Source organism: Astatotilapia calliptera, chromosome 8 (genome assembly GCF_900246225.1).
Source record: "Astatotilapia calliptera chromosome 8, fAstCal1.2, whole genome shotgun sequence".
Classification (NCBI taxonomy): Eukaryota; Metazoa; Chordata; class Actinopteri; order Cichliformes; family Cichlidae; genus Astatotilapia; species Astatotilapia calliptera.
In genome coordinates, this window is record NC_039309.1 from 6076199 (window position 1) to 6091191 (window position 14993).

Sequence of the window (14993 nt, forward strand, 5' to 3'; positions counted from 1 at the left end):
TCACCCCCATTCTCTGCGACCTGCTGGAGCGGGGGGGGCTAGGAGGAGGAGTTGGCCGTCCAACTGCGGTCTGGAGGGTGGGGCCTCCCTGCTGCTGCGGAGTCGGGGCGGTCTGCCTCCCCCCACCGCAGGGAAAAGGGTAACACCACCTGGGTCTGGGTGCAGTTCCCCCCTCCAGGGGCAAGGGTACCTAGACCCGGTTTGTAGAGTACGCTTGGGGAGTGTGATCGTGTGTACAGCGTCTCTTTATGTCTGTCTCCACGTTGGTTGAGTGTGGAGTGAGTGCATATGAGAGCATGAGGGTGGGATGGATGTTTGTATATGTGTGTGTCTGTATTTCTGTGTCTATATGTCAGGTTGGGTGTCAGGCGCCACCTCTCTGGGGACATCTCAGGCCCTCCAAGGTTTGGAGGCCTATCTCCCCCTACCACCACTTCCCCTGCCAGTGGCGGACTCCCTCAGACATCGGTTCGTTGGTGGTTCTTTGTGTCCGGGGATGGGCGTCCAGGTACACACCGGCTCACTCCTTGGCGGCCGCATATCGGGGCCTGGAGCCTGGGGCTCGCTCGGGCCACTTCGGAGGTGGGGTGCCCCCGGCCTCTCGGCCTGGGGCTCGGTCACTCAGGCACGGCTGGCTGCCGGCGGAGCTCACGGGCGCGTCATTGCAACTCCCCCTGGCTTCTGCTCCGCGGCTGCTGAGTGAGCCCTCATCTGGGACTCTCCTCAGCTCTTTCTGGGACAGTGGCGCGGCTGCCCCTCTGTTGGTCTTCCTTGGTCTCTTGTGTTCTGGGGGCCTCTGGATGTCTGGAGTTTTGATCTCCTCCATACCTGCTTCATGCCCTGGAGGACGGGGCTGTGGCCCCCCCACACCCTCTAGCAGATCATTACATGAAGGAACCTTTTAAAAAAACAAGCGCGTCCATGCTCACAGGTGTACACACGGGTGATCACACCCACAAACTACACCCTTTTTGGCTCCTACCTCAAAGCACACTGTGTTCTGTTGATCTTATGTGCTGCACAATAATGTTTAATATTTAGTATTTACTGTCATATTCCCATATATCATTGTGATGTTGTTTATTCTATTACTCTTGTTCTCTTCTGCTTGTTTTCTTTTTTCTTTCTCAGCAGGTGACCCAGGTGATTGATATATGCATTTTTTCTCCTTCTTTTTTTTCTGCTCATTCTGTTGGTTTTTGTCTTTTGCCCTTCTCCCCCGTCCCTCTTCTCAGCTGTTTCTCTTTCCCTCTTTCTTTCTCCCCTTCTTTCCCCCAGTCAAGTCTGTCCCGTATTCAGTAAGTGAAAATAAAATGAACAATAAAAGGTGAATCAAATGGACCATTACGGCAAGGCTGGGATGGTCAATTTGGTAAAGTAAATCCGTTGGGCACCTTTCTTTGCCTTTAGACAACAATTCTGATGGCAAAAGAGCCAAACGGGACAGGCAAAAAAAAAAAAAAAAAAGACCATTTCATGTGTTGCCATGAAACCAGGCTCTCCTATACTCTACAACAGGCCCTTACCATAACTCTAACACAAACCTAGTTTGCTAACTTTAACCCCAAAAGCAAGAATTAACCCTCAAACACACCTTTGAAATGAAAATGAAAGAAAGAAACCATGTCAAAAAGTCAAAGTCTTACTAATTATGAACACTCAAGTGGTCCAAACTCTCACAAAACTGGAAAAGTGTGGAAATAGTGTTTCTTATGCTCTACTTATTTATTTATTTTTTTGTTGTTTGTGAATATAATTTTGCTTATTCTCACTACTGAACTGATTTCTGTCTTCCTCAAAACACTTCCTGTATAGTGCTGCCCACCCCAACAATACCATAATCAAATGTGGTCAGGATACTACAGTGTTTGGACCCGAAATTGTCAGCTTAGAGTTGAGAAAACAGCCCACTGAACACACTCAAAACTAAAGAAATCACCTTCAACTTCAGAAATAATCCTTGCGTTCTGTTTAATGTTTGATAAGTGCAGACCTGGCTCCCTTCTACATCAGCATTAACTCTGCAGAGATGGTAAACATTAGTACTTTTTACCTCTAAAAACCATTTCTTCAGTGCATTTGAAGGCGTGGCTGCTCTGTGTTGTTATATGTGGGATAATAACAATTAGGACTAATTCTAACAGGATGATTCAGCTCCATTGCCACAAGAACAGACACAAGAAGTCTTTCATAACTGCAATAATCGTGTAGAATGAAACACCTGTTTAACAGAGAAACATCTACTATATATTCTGTTTTATTTAAACTCATTCATGTACTTCTAATCTGATGGAGATTTTTTTTCTGTTGTTTTGTGTTTGATTTTATCGTATTTTAAGTTTTTTATTGGCACAGGTTGTGTCCATCATTATAATATGATCAGAAAAGTTACTGTCTTGGTGTAATAACATCTTCAGCTATTTTGAACCATCCTCCAAATGAATATGTCTGACACATCTTAACAGAAGTATTAGCTCAGCACACCCCTAGATGTCAGCATGAGCTTTTAACAGCCTGTTTGTGCAGCCCTGGGGGGCTATCTGTGACTATATTTAGCTCCTATTAATGTATGTGTCCCTTCTAATTGAAGCAAAACCTGAAACAGCTCAACTGTATGTGATTTTAGGATCTGAATTTTAAGTTAATAAGAAAAAACATAAGCAAATCTATTTGGTTTGATAGACCAAGATATAATTTTTATTGCACTGTACTGAAGCACAGCGTTGATTCAAATGGTCACACAGAACCACAAGATGGAGCTACTTTGCTATTAATGCAGCACTCTTAAATACAAGAACCTGGGGTTTTCAGAGGCACAGAAAGGGGGCTGTTTATCCAAACAATAATTACACACAGTGCACACCAGTGAAAAGTAAATTATCCATGGAAAATGATCTGTTGTGTTTCAGTAGGTTTGCAGCAGAGTTGGAGGGCTTAAATCCACAGCCTTGGCAGTCCGAGCTGTTCTTCTTCGTAACCTCTTGGTGGCGACGGTGAATGACTCATTTTTTTAAAGTGGGTTAATGAGTCATAACAATTCAGGTGCACTCAGTCGTGTTCAGCCAGTGGCCCACAAAAGATTGATCTCACTTAGTTAAAATTACTCGAGAGGAAATGTTTGCTGAGCACAGCTGATTACAAGCTTCTCAGTCAATTATTCATCTATGTTTTCTTTGATTTAACAAAATGCACATCACCCCAATTATTTCAGAGAATATGTCTGACTTGTTTACAATGCAGTTTCCTGTCACCGCTAAGTCACCTAGCAGAATTACATCTGAACATTAAAGTGAGTGCTTTAGTGGAGCAACACGGTAATGTGACACACATTTTATTTGTTAGTAGGTTAAGAGTTTTTCCCAGCTGTGACTCCAGAGCTCAGGCTAAGCCGGGTTTGCTGTGGTCGCCCCGTAAAGCCCGCTGACGGATTTTGTTTCACTGTTTGACTCGTCGCAGGTGCTCTTGACCCATTTCACTTACAGCCCCAATGCCAGTCATCACTTTTGCGTTTCCATGGCAATATAAGCAGATGCAGTAGAATGCCATGGCAACAACAGATCTCATTGAGCAAAAACTGAAGCTCCCTGTTGTGCATACACCTGTGTGTGCTTATAACAGTAAAGTCTGCCTATTGAGCTTTTCCTTATTTTCTGTCACATATAACCACCTTTACAATGGTGCAATGGTCAAAGTTTGATACAAAGAGGTCATCATATAAGTAATCCCAGACTATTCTCCGGACATTCGCAAGACATCACTCAAATCTTTCTGTCAGTGTTTCTGGTGTCGTTCATTTATGCACAAGTTGTCCTTTTGCAGAACAGAGTATTAGCATTACAGAGATTGTTTCATTACTCCCAATCCTTAATTTTTCAGTGTTCGGGATTGCTGTCGTGAAGTTCATCTTTTGCCCCAAACCCCAACTTTTTACTAACCCAAACTGAGTAGGATTTGATGCCTAAACTTAACTAGCAAGTGAACACAAAAGTGAAAATAGAGTGAAAAATCAAAGAACTCAACTCATTTAAAGGGGGAAAAAGCAAGCCTGTTTGACAAGCTGTCAGCCTTCAACCTGCTAAAATTGACTTCTTAGGTTTCTAAATTGGAACTGTTATGTCTTAGTGGCCAATACTGCCATAGAATCAAGGGGCTGACACCAAAGGACACCGTGTGTGCAACAGGAAAATCCAGGTAGCATCTGACAAAATGGAATTTTATAACTCCCCACGATGAGAACATGATGGTAATCCCAGTGAGCTAAATAGTTTGACTTCAGACTGCCCTGAACACTCTGCTTCAGACAGTTTATTTCCTAATCTTGGCCCCTGTATGATGTCATATAGAGGACCCCTAATATGGTCATCTAAAGTGTATCAATGTATATCAGATCTGTGTGACACAGAAGCTTTACATACTCCTGTTCAAGAAGAAGATTGTTTTTTTTAACCATTAATGAGCATATGAGCAAAATTGTAAATTGTTTGATCATAATCCTTCAGCGTGGTAATTTTTCATTACAAGTGTTGGTTTATTTTTATGACACTGAAACATTTTCTGCTCAATTTCCAGACTGAGTTTAAACACAGATAACAGCTGCATTGATGCTTTTAAATCCCTGTATGCCTACTTAAGTCAGCACAGATAATTGATTGGGAGTCAATAGGGATTCAATAAGTAATTAGACCTGTAAGAAGAACTGAATTCAAACATTGTTGGCATAAATAAAATTGTATTAACCTCTGTCCCAGTCATAACTGGCATGTTGCATTTCTCTACTCTGTGAAAGTAGGATGTGGATCGTCACAGGGAACAGATCAACCACATTAGATTTGTAAGAATATTGTTGCAAAGCAGACGTGACCATGCTTTAAACATCATGCTTTCATGTTCTTTTTTACACCAAATTCTGATCCTGCCATCCAGTGTTGCGCCAGAACTATTCACTATCAGGAGTGCCGTCTGATGTGATCTTCTATTACTGTAACCAATTTTCTCCAAAGTTTAAAGTGTTGTGCTTTCAGAGATGCTCTTCTGCATACCTTATTTGTAACAAGTGCTTATTTCTTTTTGCTATATAACCTTTGCACTGTCCACTTCCTGCTGTTACAAAACAAATTTCCCACGTGTGGGACTAATAAAGGTTATCTTATCTTATCTTACCTCATCTTATTTTAGCCCTTTTCCACATACTCGGCTTGGCTTGCCTCAGATTTAGGGCTTTCCGTGGTTTTCCGTGGTTTTCCATGGTTCCAAGTGAAATCCATCCAGAATTTGTGAGGTCAGCAGACTGCATGAAACTGATTGGCCAGTCAATGGCGTTACTCCAAGTCACTAGAGCAACTCCTTCATAAAAATCAAAAACACAGTTTTTGAAACCCAGTAACAAAGGAAATGGCCGCGCAAAAATCAACACTGTGGCTGTGAGTTAGACAAAAAGCCTCAGCATCCTCCTTTGTTGTGTCACCTACAAATGGCGATCCCATGTGGATTAGGTGGCACTTAATTGTAATGGAAAACAACCAAAAGTGAGTAGAGCTGAGTCGAGTTAAGTCAAGTCAATCCAAGTAGGTACAAGTGGCAAAGAGGCTTTTGAGTTTCTGTTGTCTGCCTATCTCGAAGCAGTCTGGCCATTTTCCTCTGTTACCAACAACCATCCTGATGCTCAGTTTGAACTTCAGCTGGTCGTTTTTACCATGTCTACATGAAATAGATTAAATAGACTGAAGAGCTATTTTTGTTAACAAGCAGTTGAGTAGGTGCACCTAAAGGGGCAAGCGAGTGTATATAAATGATGGGTTTGTCCTCTAGGTTTGACATGTGAAGAATACGCCGAGTGCCTTCTTCTTTTCCAAAGGTCAACAGGGAGAGACTAATGTCGAGGCAAAAAGAAATGTGATTGTATAGAAGTCTATAGGAAAATGTCTCCTGAACCATGGGAAAAATTCATTTTGCCCTAGATAAACACTTTCCTGAACATAAACGTTTTAGGCGTTCAGTGACTTTTTTAGAGTCTAATTGAAAACAACAGAGAAATGATAAAGTACATGACACTTTAGAGTAGGTGGACATTGCCAATGAAAAGTTACAACGCCTAAGACCCACCCTATGGTATTACATCTTGGTTCCATAAAACTAAAAACAAGACTTTGCGAACCACTGGCTGATGTCATGATGGCGTTATCCATCTTTTATATACATTCTACCCTATTTATGTCATTTACTGAATAGTGGAGTGGTGCCTGGTGTGCTCTTCTGTTACTGTACTATTGAATTACATTTTAACACTTTTCTTATTATATATTGTGAGGTTTTACATCCAGACACATCTTTACTTTAGTCCCCATTTTAAAGTAGAAAGCAGCAGACACTGGAGAGATAATGTAACACAAAGATGTAGAATAGATCAATTATACGGGGTTTCTACAACAGAGGCCACCAGGAGCCCCATCTGGTTGAGACATGTTAAGGCTAAACATTGATTTATTAGCCTTTTTATTGACAGTTTCTGTCCTTATTTTACATCATGATGCTGCATGACCAGTTTAATTGGATGACCACCACCTGAGTCCTTCTGCAGATCAGCTATCAGTGACAAGCAGTGCAGTTACAGGGCACACTCAAATCTGATTTGAAAGTGTCTCACAGTATCTGATATTAGCTGATCTGCTGCATCATTCATATTTTTATTTTTGAAAATCTGCTTAATGTATTAGTTGATTTGATGTTTGCAGTTGGCAGGTTATGTGATATTTTAGACCCTTTTATTTCCAAATTTTCTGATTTTAAGGACAACTCTGGTAGGTTCTGCTTAAAGTAGATGGAGTGATTCTTTTTTCGGCATTATTTTTGCCCAATAATTGCCAAATTTTCCCTAAGGGCTCAAGCAGCTCTGGCTTGGAAGATGTTCTGCTCTTTCACCTGCAAGCAGAGCAGATTCAATTTGGGTGCTCTTTCAACATCCGAGTGGAATTTTTCTCATAGTATATGCTCTAAAAAACAATTATAGGATCGTAGATATATTACAAACATGTCAATCCTCATGGTAAAAGTGGCAGGTTTTCCTTAAAACACGTGTAGGTGGAACCTTCATGTGATCAAGAGAAGTTATTTGTGAGCCCATCAAGACATTTTTATGCTTGGAAATATCCATTCTTTCCTTTTTCTTCCACTCCTTTCACTCTTACATATCTTAGAGTGATTGGGGGACTGGAGCCGATCCCAGCTTTCATAGGGTAAAAGGCAGAACTGCTAATTTAGACTCACCAATTAACCTAATGTATGTACGTTTTTGGACTCCAGAGCACCTGGAGAGAATTGTTTCCTCATTGTTTCCTCACTGTGAGGAACAATGTTAACCTCCACGACCATCCTGCACAGCTTCGAAGTAACAAATGAGAAAAGGAGACTGGCTATGAAGACTTCATTGTAATTTGTTGATGGTCAAAGTATTACGGAGTTACACATTCATCTATATTTTGGCGTTTAAGCGATACCAGCATACCTTATTTCACAGTTTACTCAAACATAACCTAAGTTTTGTATAAATAACTTTATAATGCTGGAAAAACATTATGGATTTGTTTTTTCATACAATTTGATTTTTTTTAGTTTTATTCTTGTTCTATAAAAAATGACTGTAAGGCATAATAAGAAAAACAACAGTACCCAAATGCAGTCAGCAGAAAAAAGAAATGAAAAATGAGCTTTTACTGGCTCATAAAGTTGAAATAAAAACTGAAAACTTAGAAACTGAATTATAAACTGAAATTAAAAAAAAAAAAAAAAACCTTTATTAGTCTTTTTAAAGTCATCCAACTGCATGGGGGAAAGAACTGTTCTTGTGCCACGAAGTACTGGTGTTGATGAACCACAGCCTCCTGCCAGAGGGGAGTGACACAAAAGGTTTATATCTGAGGTGGAAGGGGAGGGGTCAGCAACAGTCTTCCTTCCCTTTCTCAGTGTCCTCGAGGTTTAGAGGTTTCTGAGTGACAGCAAACTGCAAGTTAGTCAACGTCTGAGCAGAATGAATGACACTCTGCAGTCTGCCTTTGTCCATAGATGTGGCAGCAGTGTACTAGATAGTGATGGAAAAATTAAAGATATAGCAGAGTGCACAACCACTGCAGCAAGCTGAATTTCATCAGCTACTGCAAAAGTACTATCCTCTATTGTGCGATCTTGATGAGGAATCTGATGTTTCCACTTGGCAGGCCTGCAGGAAGAAAGAATCTGGCAGGACTGGTTTCATGCTGAAGCCTACAATCTCCTCCACTGTTCTGACAGCACTGAGCTCCAGGCTGTTGTCTGCACCGGGTCACCAGAATGTCAGTCTCACTCTTGAGAGAATCAATGAGCATAAAACTGAGCTGCACATGAGGCAACAACATGACAAAGAAAGGAGAAGACAAGACAATACACAAAAACAATAAGGATTGAAAACGTGTTGGGGAACGTGGCAAGGGTGTGCGTCATCAGTGCAGGTGAAGACAATCAGGACCCAAAACCCAAGACTAGAAAAGAGAAAACACTGAAGGTGAAACAAGAAAATGAACAAACAGCCAATACTGAAACAAAGTAGCCTGGTCTCACATCTGTTCATGTCAACACCTTTTATTTACTGATTTGTGTTTCTGGACACAAATTTACTAATTATTTTTGTGCACAAAAATAACAATATTTTATACATTTAAAAAGGTTAAAAAAGTCCATATGAGGAAGTTGGAAGGGTTGATAGTGCGGCGAATAAATTTCCTGTTAACACAAGAAAAGTTTGAGTCATACTGGACATAGAGTTTAGCACATTTTTGTAGGCATTTTTAAAAATAATTACTAATTACAAATATGTTGCTTGGTTAAGTTTATGCACTAAAAATTTCCAGATCAGTTTTGCATGGGTTCTCTCCGGCAACTCCGGCTTTCTCCCACTGTCCAAAGACATGCAGTTAGTGGGAATAGGTTAATTCTGTCAGGTGACTTGTCCAGGGTGTACCCTGCCTCTCGCCCTAAGATAGCTGGGGTAAGATCCAGACCCCCCACCAACCCTGAAAAGGATAAGCGGAAGACAATGGATGGGTTACATGTTACAAAGACAAAATAAAGGGGAAGAAAAATGTGGAAAAAAAGGTGGCTAATTCAAAAATCCATTAAAATCCAGACAGAAACCAAAAACACAGTGAGACTGAAACTGAAAGAAATATTAATAAGGTTAAAGTGGAACCAAAAACGTGTGTGACAAATTCTAACATATCTGTCATACAAAAAGAAAGCAGGTATAATAAACATAAATAGGACCATTGAAAAGTATTCCCTTGTGGCCATAAATGACCCCATTCGGTCAGTTTCAGTTGCTAAAATAGCTTGTTCGCTTGAGGGTTAAACTAGTATATGTGGAATGTGCAATAATGGGTTTCCTTTTGACTTTTTGAAGACTTTATGCATTTCAAAGACTACATAATATCACACGTAAATGCTTTTCTGAACCGAGCAGAAAGCAAAACTCTGAAGTATAAAGCAAGGATTTTTCTTCATTCCTGACATCCTTTCTGTATGAAAGATTTCTACCCATCACCGCTCTTTTGCTGAATTATCCAGATGGCCTCTGCATGTGCTGTACTCTATCATTTAGAGTTGCCTCTACATGCTCCCTCCATTGTAATGCATATCCGCATGTGGTGCTTTTTAGCCAGCAGCTCCTTTCACTCCAGAATCAGTGCATCTCAATCAATTTGAGCTCCTTTTATTCACACTGACCACTGCTTTGGCCAGAAGCTTTTGTAGCCAGACAGTAGAAGGTTATTTGTCTTATGTCTGAGAATATACAACAATAGTAGCTTCTATAGGCGGAGATGTGATTGAAATAACCATCTGCCTGACTGGCCACCTTGATTAAATTGGAGTGCTGAATGCTGATGCCTTGGGATAAGAGCAAAGATCACAGAAGAATTTCAACTATCAGCGAAAGCAACAACAACACCACAAACATGATGTGGAGGGTATAATTTGCAAAATTACTTTGATGGTTTCCTGGCTGCCTTCCAGAGTTTGATACATGTGTTTATTTGTACATGTATTTGTCCTTTTTTTAAAAAATAAAAAAATAAACTTGTGTAAATGTGCCTGTGGGTCTTCTGGGTGGTCAGTCTGTGCCCACATTAATCTCACAGATGAGAGAAGAGGTCCTGACCTCGGGTGTTTTTCCTTTCAGGGGAGGTCATTTTCAGTCAGCTAGTCTGCTCGTTCCTGGTGTGACTTGTAAATTCAGGGGTTTGCTCGGTCACCTTTTGTGAGAGCGTGTTTCTCCTCACGCCCTAATTTAAATGAACGCCTGGAGATCGCTGAGAAAAATATTGTTGGTCTAAATGTTACTTAAATTTTTGCTAAATCAGTATATATTGTACAAACTGTTAATTTAGATGCTAATCAATTTATATTGTCAAGCAATGACCTATTAGCCACCTTCAATAGTGATGACATGGTGCCATTTTTGCATGGAAACCTTCAAAAATCCCATATGGAAAAGAAATAGTAAAAACTTATATGTGATTACTCATGAAAGTGGCCACTTTCATGAGTAAATCATATAAGCCTTATATGATTTACTCATGAAAGTGGCCACTTTCGCATTACTTTCATACATTGTTTTAGTAATTATCCAAAACATACAAGTTTCATTATATAATTTTTCAAGGGATCTTATATCTGTTTTCACTCTTATATGCTTTTCATACAAGTTTCACACAAGACAGATACAAACTTTATAAGATTTATATATATCTTTTCTATATGGGATTGTAAAACAAAATAACCAGACAGCAAGCTGGGAGATGTGTGCTGAGTGCTGCCCCCAGAATCTGGACCCAAATAGAAGGGAGGGCATAAACTTTTAATTGTAACGTTAATAACAATATCTGTGATAGTGATTTATATGTACGTTTTTGTAAATGACAATATATTTTATTTACTGATTATCAAAATACATTTGCAGGAGGCCTCTGGCCTACACTAGCAGTTTAATATATTAACTGATGGGTGCATATGAGAAACAGCCCTCCACTGTGAAGTAACTCTAACTGAAGACATGATAACATTTGGGCAACCAGGTGAGTTCATCTGGGTGGTGAGTTGAGATGGTGAGTTAGGCAAGATTAAGATTCCCAGCACTTGGGAAACTGTCTGGCACGCAGAGGAATATCACGACTGGAGCTGTAAGTGTGGGTGACTGAGCCGGTCCTCGGATACACAGAGGAAAGATGAGCTGAAGCACGCTAGGCAGGAGCAACTGGAAACCAGGCATCACTCATCGCCTGACCAATGGCATCCCTGCTGAAGCATGGTGGTGGGAACATCATGCTGTGGGGATGTTTTTTGTCAGGAGGAACCGGGAGACTAGTCAGGGTCAGGGAAAAGATGCAGCAATCTACAGTGACATTCTTGATGACAACCTGCTCCAGAGCACTCTGGACCTCGGACTGGGGCTACGGTTCATCTTCCAACAGGAAAACAACCTTATGCACAGCCAACATAATAAGGAAGTGGCTTTGGGATCACTCTGTGAATGTCCTTGAGTGGCTCAGTCAAAACCTAGACTTGAACCTGATTAAACATTTCAGGAGAGATGTGAAAATGGATGTGCACCAACACTCCGCATCCAACCTGATGGCTCTTTGGAGGTTTCGCAAAGAAAAATGAGAAAAACTGCCCAAGGCATACCAAGCTTGTAGCATCACACTCAAAACACTTGTAAAGACTGTAATTGCAGCCAAAGGTGGTTCAGCAAAGCACAGAGCAAAGGCTGTTTCAAACAAACTTCTTTTTCACTTTGTCATTGTGGGCTATTGTGTAGAATTTTGAGGTGAAAAATGAATTGAATCCGTTTTGGAATAAGGCTGCAACGTGACAAAATGTGAAACACTGTGAATTCTTTCTGGATACACTCTACTCTCATAGCAAGAGATAAAAAGAAAATAGGAGTAAAAGCCAGCGGTACCTGGGCAGAGACCGCAGCACTGAAACTATGAAAATATCCTAATTTTACTGAAACTAATTTGCTAACAAGCTTGTGAGGTTATAATTTCAGGCGTGTTTTGCAAGTCCAAAGACACCAAATACTGACATGCTGACATTTGGAAGGTAATATTATGAAGGTCACTATCTAGGGTCAGCACAATTACCATTGAACACACATTACTGATACTGATGGAAACAACAACAACCTTTATTTATTTACACCATTTTAGATTTATGTGTATTATTTTAAACATTCCTGGGTGAGCATGAACACCTGCGCTAGATTTGTTGTAGCACTAGGGGAAAAGTAACCTAAAGATCAGGAGGCTCATTCTCTAGGGGCTATGATGTATGCAAGTTTTGGAAGTTTTGTGCAAGTCTGTGTAGGAAATTTTGTAATATTTCTGAACGGACCACTCGGATAGTAATCTGCACCGTTTGTGGAGATATTTCAGTCTAGACTGAGTCACACTGACCTGACACCAATTATGTGGCTAAATCTGACCTGTAGCCATTTAATTCTCCATATAATTTGGAGTAGGTCACTGTTTACTGGGTAGTTATTTTTAACGAGACCACTGGATATTAAAAGAGTCGCTGGGATATTTACCTACCTGTCCTCTCCTCTCTGCTCAGTAGTCCATCCTTATATGGCGCTAGGTCGCTTTAGATTAAAGCTTTATATTTAAAGTTAGCATCTCTCTCTCAGTTCTCATTCTTGACCCTTCTACAGTTTATCAGTATTTTAAAATGATGTGATGGAAACACATGATTCCTCTTATTCTCCTTCAATGTAAATTATTAACATTTAAAATAGAGGAGTGAGCATGCATTATTTAGTAAAGTCCTTCATGCTACCCTTTTGAACAGGCTGGCCTTCTTGTTTAACGATATCTGGATTCTTTCCAGCATAACCTACTTTTCATTTTTTCATAATTCAGTAAAATAAGGAACACCAGGTTGTGCAAGCTTACAGCGATCAGACGGTTGTGCTTAGAGTTTAACCCAACGACGTCTGGGGAAACAGATAACATTCTTCTTCTACAACAAATACTTGTTCTCACTTTCCACAGCAAACAAACCTTAGTCTTGTGAACTGAGCAGCATGTTTGAGGAGAGGATCTCTCCCGTTGTCTGAAATTAGATTTACAGCCTGCATATTTGCATTTCACTTAGAGCGCCCTGTTTGTTAAATCCTGATTAGGCCTAATGTCATTTCAACCGCAGAGTGATAATGTGATGATAACCATGGACACTAGTGTTGTCTTAAGTAATCAGAGCCAGGATTTTAAAAAATCCAAAGGGCACAAGGCTTTTGTCTCAAGCAGCTGCAAAATGAAGACTCAGTATAAAGGGAATATTTTAGTTTTTTGCATTTAATTATCGTCATATCGTTATTGTTAGTCACAATGTTACAGTTTATGGCTATACAGTCCTACGTAGTTCTCATTTGTCAGTAGTAAAAGTTTGTCCACATAAACTTCTCAGCTAGTCAGCAGTTTTAGTTATCATACCATTAAGTCAAGAAAAAATAAATTAAGATATATATAGAGATTTTAACACATACTTAAAGTTATGTATTCAGTTCCCCTCAGTTTGATTGTTAGCGGTATGGCCTTGGCCTTAAGTGACCACTTTTATACCAGAGGGAAAGGCTAATAAGTAACACTAGCAAGCTTGTTTAGTAAGCTTGTTTAAAAAAATGCATCTATAAAGAGTTTCAAAGCGCAGACACGTGTATATGCTAATTAGTAGTAAGTAAACAAATAAAATATTAGAATTTAACATGAAAACTGAGGTCGAGATTTCTCAGACAGTGTGTTACACAGCAAGTCATAATTTAAGTCAGATAATTCTATAAAGATGCTCAAAAATGCATTAACAGTGCAAACACAGTGGACAAATTCAGTTCATTGACTAGCGGGACTGAGGCCCTGCAAGACCAGCACTTCAGAAACAGGTGAGCTCACTGCAGCTGCATGTACTTGTTCTACTGTCTATTGTTGGGACTCCTGTCAGTCAAAGCAACTGTAGAAGCCATTTATGTGAGGTCCATGTATCTCAAAGAGCTTGGTTTGTAAGCACACATTGCACTGCTTCTTGGTTGTGGAGTGAATCATTTTGTTTGTGTTGTTCTCCATGATTAAAAGTAGTTGCACTCACATTCTTATCCGGTGGTGATGGGCATGAAGGTAGGGTGAGCTCACGGGTGAAACTTGATGTTGTAGTAGGATTTGATGCTGTTTTTGTTTGCTTAACACTTCTTTCTTCCATTGAGCTTTTGTACTGATAGTGTATTAAGGTGATTGAAGAAAGGGGAACAAATAATTAAGAAGTGAGTTTAATTATTTTTGTGTATAGCCTGCCACAGCATTGTTGGTCACTGGTTAGCTGTTTCAGCAACTGTGCCCTAAACTCCAGCGTCCAGATGGATTAATTTCAAGTTATAAAATTCACTCTTCAGGATTACAAAGGAAAAAACTATCTACAGAGGTCAAAACACTTTTTTTTGTACCAGAATGTAAACACATTTCTTTATAACCCAGTTTTGCGTGTGATTCTATAGGGATTTACTTACTTTTGGAGACATGAAATGCTCTGGAGGTTGCCAAATGATCTTACAACAGATGTAGGATGTAGACACTAGCTCTCTGGAAAGCTTCACCTCAACTAATTTGCTTGCTAGTTCCTTGTTAGCTTGTTAGCCAATAGCTTGTTAGCCATTAACTTTGCATTCACACATTTTCTCCAAGTCACTGATTTACTGATGGTCTTAAGAACTAGAGACTGGAACCCAATAGGTAATGATATGATAGTTTATAGAATTTGTCTAAGATACAGTTTTTAGCATGTGTCTATGGGTGAAGTGCTGTAAATCTCGGTATGCATTATCAAGACTTTACCAGTAAATAACCTGTCCTCATGAGATGTTTTGTCACTCATTTGCTGACCTTGTGCACACTCCTCTTTTTTTTTTCTTTCTTTCT